Consider the following 12,496-nt stretch of genomic DNA (forward strand, 5'->3'; position numbering starts at 1 on the left):
AGAGGGAGAAACAGGCTCCCCGCCGAGCCGGGAACCCGATGTGGGGCTCGATCCCAGGACTCCGGGATCATGACCTGAGCCGAAGGCAGTCGCTCAACCGACTGAGCCACCCAGGCGCCCCGATGCTATTTTCTCATCTTATATATGAAAAACCTGTGACATAAAAGGAATAAATAATTTGTTCAAAGCTGTGTAGCTAGTAAGTAATAGAACTGGGATTTATGCCAGGGAATCTGGCTTCAGAATCTGTGTTCTTAACCACTTTGTTTAATCATCTCCCATAATCCTAAGGCATTTCTTATAGCTACATAAAATTCTTTCAGAATAACAAAGCACTTTTAAAGTATTTGTTATAAATACTTTTAAAATATGTAATGTTTTAATTAATAAACTTTGTTTTTAGAGTAGTTATAGGTTCACAGCAAAACTGAGCAGAATGTATAGTGTATCCTTATACTCTCTCCCCCCAAAAAACCTTCCCACTGTCAACATCCCACACAAGAGTAGTACATTTGTTTAAATTGATGAGACTACATTGACACATCAGCAGCAGTCCAAAGTGTACATCTGGGTTCACTCTTGGCATTGTACAGGCTATGGATTCTGACAAATGTATAATGACAGCTATTCACTATAAGAGCATCATACAGAATAATTTTCCTAAAAATTCTGTGTTTTGCCTATTCATCCCTGTCTCTACTTTACTGATCTTTTTGCTGTCTCTATACTTTTGCCTTTTCTAGAATGTCATACAGTTGGAATCATACAAAATATAGCTTTTTTATTTACTAATTTCACTTATTTATTTCATTTACTAATATGTATTTAAGTTTCCTACTTGGCTTTGCATACCTTGAAAGCTAATTTCTTTGTAGCATTGAATAATATCCCATCATCTGAATATACCACAATTTATTTTGTCTACTCATCTACTGAAGGACTTGTTGGTTGCTTCCATGTTTTGGCACTTATGAATAAAACTGCTATAAACATCCAAGGCTTTTGTGTGGACATTGTTTTCACTTCATTTGAATAAATGTCAAAGAGTGCAATTGCTGGATCATTTGGTAAAAATGTGCTTAATTTTGTAAGGAACTGCCAAAATGTCTTCCAAAGTGGCTTAACTGCTCTTCATTCCTACCAGGAATGGATGAGAGGCCCGGTTCTTCTGTGGCCAGTAACGGTGTTGTTAGTGTTTTGGATTTTTGCAATTATAATAAGTATGTAGTGGCAACTCATTGTCATTTTAATTCCCTATTGACGTATGATGTTGGACATCTTTTCATATGCTCACTTGCCACCTGAATATCTTCTTTGGTGAGGTGACTGTTCAGTCTTTTGCCCACTTTTTAATCATGTTTATTTTCTTATTATTAAGTTTTAAGATTTCTTTGTATATTTTGGATACAAGTCCTCTATCAGATAAGTCCTTTGCAAATATTTGATTCTGGTCTGTGACTTTTCTTCTCATTCTCTTGGCATTTATTTTGCAGAGTAGAAATTTTTAATTTTAGTGAAGACCAGCTTATCAAATGTTTCTTTCATAGATAGAGTTTTTGGTATTTTGTCCAAAACATCATCATCATATCCAAGGTCATCTAGATATTCTCTTATGTTCTAGGAGTTTTACAATTTCATGTTTTACATTTAGGTCTATGATCCACTTTAATTTTTGTGAAGTGTGTAAAATTTGTGTCTAGATTTATTTTTTTTTTCTTTTTTCTTCAGAAAATCCAGTTGTTTTAGCACCATTTGTTGAAAAGACTAACTGTGATCCTTTGTATTGCCTTTGCTCCTTTGTCCAAGGTCAGTTGACTGTATTTATGTGGCTCTATTTATGGGCTGTCTATTCTGTTCTATTGATCTATTTGTCTATGCTTTCCAGTATCACACAGTCTTGATTACTATAGCTTTATAGTAAGTCTTGAAGTCATGTAGTGTCAGTCCTCAAACTTTGTTCTTATCCTTCAGTATTTATTTGGCTACTTTGGGTATTTCACTTATAAATTTTAGAATTAGTTTGTCAATACTACAAAATAACTTGCTGAGATTTTGTTTGGGATTGTACTTAATCTGTAAGTCAAATTCTGAAGAACTGACATCTTGATAATATTGAGTGTTCCTATACATGAACATGAAATGTTTCACCATTTGTTTAGTTTTGGATTTATTTTATCAGAATTTGTAGTTTTCTCCATATAGATCTGATATATATTTTGTTAGATTTACATCTAACAATTTTATATTTGTTGATACTTTGAAGAACCGGCTTTTGGGTTTGTTGATTTTCTCTATTGATTTTTGGTTTTAAATCTCATTTATTTCTGCTCTAATTTTTAAAATTTGTTTTATACTGTTTACTTTGGATTTATTATTTATTTATTTATTTATTTATTTATTTATTTATTTATTTATTTTGTTATGTTATGTTAGTCACCATACAATACATCATTTGTTTTTCATGTGGTGATCAATGATCCATTGTTTTCGTATAACACCCGGTGCTCCATGAAGTACGTGCCCTCCTTAATACATATCACCAGGCTAACCTATCCCCCCACCCCCCTCTCCTCTAAAACCCTGTTTGTTTCTCAGAGTCCATAGTCTCTCATGGTTCATTTCTCCCTCCCATTTCATGCTGTTCATTTTTCCCTTCCTTCTCCTAATGTCTTCCATGCTATTCCTTATGTTCCACAAATAAGTGAAACCATATGATAATTGACTTTCTCTGCTTGACTTATTTCACTTAGCATAATCAACTCCAGTCCCATCCATGTTGATGTAAAAGTTGGGTATTCATTCTTCCTGATGGCTGAGTCATATTCCATTGTATATATGGACCATATCTTCTTTATCCATTCATCTGTTGAAAGGCATCTTGGCTTTTTCCACAGTTTGGCTATGGCAGACATTGCTGCTATGAACATTGGGGTGCATATGGCCCTTCTTTTCACTACATCTGTGTCTTTGGGGTAAATACCAAGGAGTGCAATTGCTGGGTCATACGGTAGCTCTATTTTTAATTTTTTGAGGCACTTCCACACTGTTTTCCAAAGTGGCTATACAAACTTGCATTCCCACCAACAGTGTAAGAGGGGTCCCCTTTGTCCACAACCTCTCCAACATTTGTTGTTTCTTTCCCTGTCCATTTTTGCCATTCTAACTGGTGTAAGGTGGTATCTCAATGTGGTTTTGATTTGAATTTCCCTGATGGCTAATGATGATGAACATTTTTTAATGTGTCTATTAGCCATTTGTATGTCTTCTTCAGAGAAGTGTCTTTTCATATCTTCTGCCAATTTTTTGACTTGATTATTTGTTTTTTGGGTGTTGAGTTTGAGAAGTTCTTTATAGATCTTGGATACCAGCCTTTTCTCTGCAGTGTCATTTGCAAATATCTTCTCCCATTCTGTGGGTTGCCTCTTTGGTTTGTTGACTATTTCATTTGCTGTGCAGAAGCTTTTTATCTTGATGAAGTCCCAAAATTCATTTTTGATTTTGTTTCACTAGGTTTTGGAGATGTATCTTGAAAGAAGTTGCGATGTCAAAGAGGTTACTGCCTATGTTCTCCTCTAGGATTTTGATGGATTCCTGTCTCCCATTGAGGTCTTTCATCCATTTTGAGTTTATCTTTGTGTATGGTGTTAGAGAATGGTCGAGTTTCATTCTTCTGCATGTGGCTGTCCAATTTTCCCAGCACCATTTATTGGAGAGACTGTCTTTTTTCCATTGCATATTTTTCCTGCTTTGTCGAAGATTATTTGACCATAGAGTTGAGGGTCCATATCTGGGCTCTCTATTCTGTTCCATTGGTCTATATGTCTGTTTTTGTGCCAGTACCATGCTGTCTTGGTGATCACTGCTTTGTAATATAGCTTGAAATTGGGCAACGTGATGCCCTCAGCTTTGTTTTTCTTTTTCAACACTTCTTTGGCAATTCGCTGTCTTTTCTGATACTATACAAATTTTAGGATTGTTAGTTCCAGCACTTTGAAAAATGTCACTGGAATTTTGATTGGGATGACATTGAAGGTATAGATTGCTCTGGGTAGCATAGATTATTCCGAGGTATCTTATGGTTTTTGGTGCTATAGTAAATGGAATCGTTTCTCTAATTTCTCTTTCTACAGTGGCATTGTTAGTGTATAAGAAAGCAACTGATTTCTGTGCATTGATTTTGTCTCCTGCCACATTACTGAATTGCTGTATGAGTTCTAGGAATTTGGGGTGGAGTCTTTTGGGTTTTCCACATAAAGTATCATGTCATCTGTGAAAAGAGAGAGTTTGACTTCTTCTTTGCCAATTTGAATACCTTTTATTTCTTTTTGTTGTCTGATTGCTGTTGCTAGGACTTCTAGTACTATGTTGAACAATAGTGGCGAGAGTGGGCATCCTGGATGTGTTCCTCATCTTAAGGGAAAGACTCTTAGCTTTTCCCCATTCAGGATGATATTTGCTGTGGGTTTTTCATAGATGGTTTTTATGAACTTGAGGAGTGTTCCCTCTATCCCTATACTCTGAAGAGTTTTAATCAGGAAAGGATGCTGTATTTTGTCAAATGGTTTTTCTGCATCAATTGAGAGGACCATATGGTTCTTTCCTCTCCTCTTATTAGTGTGTTTTATCACATTGATTGGTTGGCCAATGTTGAACCACCCTTGCATCCTGGGGATAAATCCCACTTGGTCGTGGTGGATGATCCTTTTAATGTGTTGTTGGATCCTTTAGCTAGGATTTTGTTGAGGATTTTGGAATCCGTATTCATCAGGGCTATCAGTCTGAAATTCTCCTTTTTGATGGGGTCTTTGCCTGGTTTGGGGATTAAGGTAATGCTGGCTTCATAGAATGAGTCTGGAAGGTTTCCTTCTGTTTTTATTTTTTGAAACAGCTTCAGGAGAATAGTTATTATTTCTTGGTTTTCGGGAGGTTTTTGATCATTGCTTCAATCTGGTTACTGGTTATTGGCCTATTCAGGTTCTCAATTTCTTCCTTTTTCAGTCTTGGCAGATTATAGGTTTCCAGGAAGGCCTCCATTTCATCCAGGTTGCTCAGTTTAATTGGCATATTTTTGTTGATAATAATTTCTAATAATTGTTTCTATTTCCTAGGTGTTAATCATGATCTCTCCCTTTTCATTCATAATTTTAATTATTTGGTCCTTTCTCTTTTCTTTTGGATAAGTCTGAGCAGTGGTTTAACCATCTTATTAATTCTTTCAAAGCACCAGCTTCTAGTTTCGTTGATCTGATCTACTGTGTTTCTGGTTTCTAATTCATTGATCTCTGCTCTAATCTTAATTATTTCTCTTCTAATGCATGGCTTAGGTATTGTTTGTTACTTTTTCTCTAGTTCTTTAAGGAGTAGAGTTACTTGTGAATTCGGGATTTTTCTAGTTTTTGAGGGAGGCTTGGATGGCTATGAATTTCCCCCTTAGGACTGCCTTTTCAGTATCCATAGGTTTTGGACTGATGTGTTTTCGTTCTCATTGGTTTCCATGAATTGCTTAAGTTCTTCTTTGATTTCTTATTTGACCCAAACATTCTTGAGCAGAGTGGTCTTTAGCTTCCAACTGTTTGAATTTCTGCCAAATTTTTCTTGTCATTGAGTTCCAGTTTTAAAGGATTATGGTCTGAGAATATGCAGGGAATAATCTCAATCTTTTGGTATTGGTGGAGACCTGATTTGTGACCCAGTATGTGGTCCATTCTGGAGAAAGTTCCATGTGCGTTCGAGAAGAATGAGTATTCTGTTGGTTTAGGGTGGAATATTCTGTATGTATCTATGAGGTCGATCTGGTCCAGTCTGTCATTCAAAGCTCTTGTTTCCTTGTTGATTTTCTGCTTAGATGATCTGTCTATTGCTGAGAGTGGAGTAGTGAGGTCTCCTACAATTAACATATTGTCATCAATATGACTCTTTATTTTGGTTAACAGTTGGCTTACATAGATGGCTGCTCCCATTTTGGGGGCATAGATATTTACAATTGTTAGATTTTCTTGTTGGATAGACCCTTTAAGAAAGATATAGTGTCCTTCTGTGTCTCTAACTACAGTCTTTAGCTTAAAATCTAATTTGTCTGATATAAGAATTGCTACCCCAGCTTTCTTTTGAGGCCCACCGGCATGGAAGATGGATCTCCATCCCTTCACTTTCAGTCTGGATGTATCTTTAGGTTCAAAATGAGTCTCTTGTAGACAGCATATGGATGCTTCCTGTCTTTTTATCCAAACTGCAACCCTGTGCCGTTTTATGGGTGCGTTTAGGCCATTCATGTTGAGAGTGATTATTGAAAGATATGAATTAATTGTCATCATGTTGCCTGTGAAGACATTGTTTTTATAGATTGTCCCTGTAAATTTCTGCTGTATATCACTCTTGGGGTCTTTTTCCTTTTATAGAACCCCCCAATATTTCTTGCAGGGCCAGCTTAGTGTTCACATATTCTTTCAGTTTCTGCCGGTCTTGGAAGCTCTGCATCTCTCCATCCATTCTAAATGACAGCCTTGCCAGATAAAGTATTCTTGGCTGCATGTTCTTCTCGTTTAGTACCCTCAATATGTCTTGCCAGGCCTTTCTGGCTTGCCAGGTCTCTGTGGATAGGTCTGACATTATTCTGATGTTCCTCCCTCTGTATGTAAGGAATTTCTTCCTCCTAACTGCCCTTAAGATGGTTTCCTTGGTTCTGAGATTTGCAAGTTTTACTATCACGTGCTGGGGTGTTTGCCTGTTTTCCTTGATCTTGAGAGAGGTACTCTCTGCCTCTAGCATACGAATGTTTGTTTCATTCCCCAGATAAAGGAAGTTCTCAGCTACAATTTGCTCAAATATATCTTCTAGTCCTCTCTCTATCTCCACGCCCTCCGGGATTCCAATAATTCTGACATTGGAACGTTTCATGGTGTCACTTACTTCTCTGATTCTATTTTAATGGATTCTGAGTTGTTTTTCCCTGGCTTCCTCTTTTTCCTTTTTATCTATTAAATTTTCTTCCAGGTCACTAATTCGTTCTTCTGCCTCATTTACCCCAGCTGTTAGATTATCTAGATTAGATTGGATCTCATTGATAGCATTTTTAAGTTCTGCCAATTCAGCTTTCATTTCTGCCCTTAGAGACTCTATGTTGCCATTAATTGATTTCTCCATTCTAGCTATTGTCTTTACAATTGCTAGCCTGAATTCCATCTCCAACATCTTGGTTATATCTGCATCCATTTGTAAATCTGTGGCATAAGTCATAATCTCTGAGTCTTTTCTATTTTGGGGTCTCCTCCTCCTAGTCATTCTGTTGATGGGTGGTTGAGGGAATGTATAGAGTCCAAATTATTGACCAGAACCCAAGCAAGATACACCTGTTTTCTAGGGACCTTAGGGTTGCTGGCCTCTTTTTGTCCCAGCCTGTCTTCTGGGGGAGGGCCTGCCGCGCTGTTACTCAGGCAACCCTGTTTGGGCAGAGTTTCCCTGCCCCCCTGTGGCAGGTAATGGGCTCAGTGGACCCAGTTTTTTTGGGGCTTTTGTTCTCTGGTGGCTTTCCCTGGCGGCTTTCCATATCTCTTCCACAAGTCAGAGTAGAAGAAACTGTTTCCAATCCTCTGCCTCAGAGCAGAGAGATCACAGTCTGTTTTTCAGTGAGCTCTCCAGGCCACAGTCTCTCCATTTCTCTCTGTGCTGCTATAAACTGCAGCGTCCTGGGGTGTGAGCCCCTCCACAGCGCTCCCAGTCTTGCCTCCAGATCAGGGCACATCTCTGCCCTTTGTGCTTCTAAAACTGCTGGCTGCTCCCAGTTCACACGCATGACCCCGCTGCTCTGGTTTCCGTCTAAAGTGCCACTACCTACCAGTCTGTGAGTCTGTGCCCCATCCCCAGCGTGGGAGGCTATCACGCACTGGCAGTGTAGGATCCCCATGGCCAGGCTCCCTCCTACTGCCATTTATCCTCCAATATCTGCCCGCGGAATCACGGCTCCCGGCTTCCTACCTCGAAACCAACTGCCTGTGATATTCTGTTTGTAGAGATCCAGATCTATCTTCTTACATCTCAGGCTGATTTCGTGGGTCCTCAGAGTGGTCTGGTAGATATCCAGCTCAATTCCAGGGACCAGTTGGAATAGGGTCCCCTACTCCTCCACCGTCTTTTCCAAAATCTACTTTGGATTTAATTTGCTCTTCTGTTACTGGTTTTCTAAGGTTAAAGCTTAGGTTATTAATTTCAGTTATTTCTTCTTTTCTAAATATGCATTCAATGTTATAAAATACACTCTAAGCCTTACTTCTCCTTTACACATATTGATAAGTTGTCTTTTCATTTTAATTTAGTTCAAAATATTTGTTTTAATTTCTCTTGAGACTTCTTTAATCCTGTTATTTATAAATTCATTGTTTAATCTCCAAGTATTTTGTGGTTTTCCAGCTGTCTTTCTGTTGATTTCTAGTTCAATCTCATCATAGTCTGAGAGCAGACATTGCGTGTATTCTATTCTTTAAAATTTGTTAAAGTTTGTTTTATGGCCCAAATGTTTTCTATCTTGGTGAATGGTTCATGTGAGCTGGAGAATAATGTGTATTCTGCTTTTCTTGAATTAAGTAGTCAATAGTTGTCAACTATATCATTTGGTTGATGGTGCTATTGAGTTCAACTATGTCCTTACTGAAGTTCTTCCTGTTTGATATGTACATTTATGATAGAAGGGAGATCAAGTCTTTACCTACATCAGTGGATATATCAATTTTTCCTTGCAGTTCTATTAGTTTTTGTCATACATATTTTGATGCTGTGTTGTTAAGCACATACATATTAAGTATTGTCACGTAATTTTGGAATATTGACTCCTTTATCATTATGTATTACCCCTCTTTATTCCTGATAGCTTTCCTTTCTCTGACGTCTACTTTGTGTAATAGTAATACAGTTACTCCTGCTTTCTTTTAATTAGTGTTAGCATGAATTATCTCTCTCCATTCCTTTACTCTATTTTTTCTTTTTAAAATATTGTAGTTTTAAAAGTTGTAAAGTTACATTATTTCAAATGCACAACATAGTCATTTGACAAGTCTATATGTTATGCAATGCTCACCACAAATATACTACCCTCTGCCACCATACAATGCTATTACAATAACATTGACTATATTCCCTGTACTGTACCTTTTATTCCCATGACTTATTAATTCCATAACTGGAAGCCTGTATCTCTCATTCTCCTCCACTCATTTTGCCCATCCTCCCACTCTCCTCCCTTTGGGAACCAACAGTTTGTTTTCTGTATTTATGGATGGGCTTGTTTCTGCTTTTTGTTTGTTTGTTCATTTATTCATTTTTTTTTTACATTCCACATATAAGTGAAATCATATGGTATTTGTCATTCACTGTCTGCCTTATTAGTATAATGCACTCTAGGTTGATCCATGTTGTTGCAAATGGCAAAATCTCATTTTTATGGCTAAGTAAGATTCCACTGTATATATACCATGTCTTCTTTATCCATTCATCTATTGATGAAGACATGGGTTGCTTCCATATCTTGGCTATTGTAAATAAAGCTGCAAACATAGGGGTGCATATACCTTTTTGAATTAGTGTTCTTATTTTCTTTAGGTAAATACACAGCAGTAGAATTACTGGATCATATGAGATATATATATATATATAGAGAGAGAGAGAGAGAGAGAGAAAGAGGGGGAACCTCCATACTGTCTTGAACAGTGACTTTACTGATATACATTTCTACCAACAGTGCATGAGGGCTCCCTTTTATCCACATCCTCTCTGACACTTACTATTTCTTGTCTTTTTGATTCTAGACATTTTGACAACTGTAAAGTGATATATTATTGTGGTTTTGATTTACATTTCCCTGATGATTAGTGATGTTGATCATCCTATGTGCCTGTTAATCACCTCTTTATCTCTTTTAGGAAAAAAAAAGTCTATTCAGGTCTTCTGCCCATTTTTAAATCATAATAATAATTACTATTATTTTGGTGTTGAGTTATATAAGTTTTTATCTACTTTGAATATTAACCAATTATCAGATCTATCATTCGTGAATATCTTCTCCAATTCAGTAGATTGCCTTTTTGTTTTGTTGATGGTGTCCTTTTTTGTGGAATAGTTTATGTCTGCTTTTGTTTCACTGGATTAAGGAGACATAACCAGAAAAATGTTCCTAAGGCCGATGTCAAATGAAGTACTGCCTATGTTTTCTTCTAGAATATTTATGGTTTCAGGTCTCACATTTAGGTCTTTATCCTATTTTTGGTCTGTTTTTGGGTATGGTGTAAGAATGTGGTCCAGTTTCATTTATTTGCATACAGCTGTCTAGTTTTCCCAGAACCATTTACTGAAAAGACTCTCTTTCCCCCATTGTATATCCTTGCCTGCTTTGTTATAGATTAATTAACCATATAAGCATGGGTTTATTTCTGGGCTTTTTAGTGTGTTCCTTTGGTCTATTTTTGTGCCAATATAATACTGTTTTGATTTCTACAGCTTTGTAGTGTATCTTGAAATCTGACATTGTAATACCTCCACATTTGTTTTTTGTTTGTTTGTTTTTTAGTTTCAGAGGTAGAATTCAGTGATTCATCACTTGCATATAATACCCAGTGCCCATTATATCAAGTGTCTTCCTTAATGCCCATCACCCAATTATCCTTTCCACCCACCCACCTCCCCTCCAGCAACCCTCAGTTTGTTTCCTAGAGTTCAGCACCTCTTATGGTTTGTCTCCCTCTCAATTTTCTTCTTATTTTATTTTTCCTTCCATTCCCCTATGTTCATCTGTTTTGTTTCTTAAATTCCACATATGAGTGAAATAATATGGTATTTGAATTCTGTGACTGACTCACTGCACTTAACATAATGCCCTCTAGTTCCATCCATATCATTGCAAATGGGAATATTTCATTTGTTTTGATGGTTGAATAATATTCCATTATATAAATATATATATACCACAACTTCTTTATCCATTCACCTCTTGATGGACATCTGGGCTCTTTGCATATTTTGGCTATTGTGGACACTGCTGCTATAAATATTGGGGTGCATGTGCCCCTTCGAATCACTGTTTGTATCCTTTGGATAAATACCAAGTAGTGCAGTTGCTGGGCCATAGGGTAGCTCTATTTTTAAATTTTTGAAGAACCTCCATACTGCTTTCCAGAGTGGCTGCACCAGTTTGCATTCCCACCAACAGTGTAAGAGCATTCCACTTTCTCTGCATCCTTGCCAACATCTGTTGTTTCCTGAATGGTTAATTTTTAGCCATTCTGACTGGTGTGAGGTGGTATCTCATTGTGGTTTTGATTTGTATTTTCCTGATGCCAAGTGATGTGGAGCATTTTTTCAAGTGTCTGTTGGCCATTTGTATGTCTTCTTTGGAGAAATGTCTGTTCATGTCTTCTGCCCATTGCTTGACTGGATCATTTATTTTTTGGGTGTTGAGTTTGATAAACTCTATTTAGAGATTTTGGATACTAGCCTTTTATCTGATATGTCATTTGCAAATATCTTCTTCCATTCCATAAGCTGCCTTTCAGTTTTGTTGACTCTTCCCTTTGCTGTGCAGAAGCTTTTTATCTTGATGAAGTTACAATAGTTCATTTTGCCTTTTGTTTCTCTTGCCTTTAGCTTTGCACAGTGGCAGTATCATAACCAATGAGGTTTATCCGAGGCGCAATTATTGCTAATTGTTTCTCTTGCCTTTGGAGATGTGTCTAGCAAGAAGTTGCTGTGGCTGAGGTCAAAGTGGTTGCTGTCTGTATACTCCTCTAGGATTTTGATGGATTCCTATCTCATTTTGGTCTTTCATCCATTTTGAGTTTATTTTTGTGTATGGTGTAAGAAAGTGTGCCAGTTTCATTCTTCTGCATGTGGCTATCCAATTTTCCCAACACTATTTGTGAAAGAGATTTTCTTTTTTCCATTGGATATTTTTTCCTGATTTGTCAAAGATTAGTTGACCATAGAGTTGAGGGTCCATTTCTGGAGTCTCTATTCTGTTCCATTGGTCAATGCGTCTGTTTTTGTGCCAGTACCATACTGTCTTGATATTACAGCTCTGTAATAGAGCCTAAAGTCCAGAATTGTGATGTCTCCAGCTTTGATTTTCTTTTTCAACATTCCTTTGGCTATCCAGGTCTTTTCTGGTTCCATATAAATTTTAGAATTATTTGTTCCAGCTCTGTGAAAAATGCTGGTGGTATTTTGATAGGGATTGCACTGAATGTGTAGATTGCTTTGGGTAGCAAACGCATTTTAACAACATTTGTTTTTCCAATCCATGAGCATGGAATGTTTTTCCATTCCTTTGTGTGTTCTTCAATGTCTTTCATTAAGTGTTCTAGTTTTGAGTACAGATCTTTTTGCTCGTTGGTTAGTTTTATTCCTAGGTATCTTATGAGTTTTGGTGCGATTGTAAATGGGATTGATTCCTTGATTTGTCTTTGTATTGCTTCATTATATAGAAATGCAACAGACTTATATGTGTTTTTTTTTT

The 12,496-nt window shown here is 37.0% G+C and overlaps 1 protein-coding gene and 1 pseudogene across 1 annotated transcript in view; one reads left to right on the top strand and one right to left on the bottom strand.

Annotated features, from left to right (window-relative positions):
* The window catches only part of PCDH11X (protocadherin 11 X-linked), a 606,781-nt gene that overhangs the window by 575,260 nt on the left and 19,025 nt on the right, over positions 1–12,496 (bottom strand). The gene's annotated exons all lie outside the window — the stretch shown is intronic.
* On the top strand, positions 11,627–11,691 carry LOC145717999 (U4 spliceosomal RNA; annotated as a pseudogene).

The sequence above is a fragment of the Leptonychotes weddellii genome, chromosome X (assembly GCF_054177405.1).
Source record: "Leptonychotes weddellii isolate Sample4059 chromosome X, ASM5417740v2, whole genome shotgun sequence".
In the NCBI taxonomy this organism is placed as follows: Eukaryota; Metazoa; Chordata; class Mammalia; order Carnivora; family Phocidae; genus Leptonychotes; species Leptonychotes weddellii.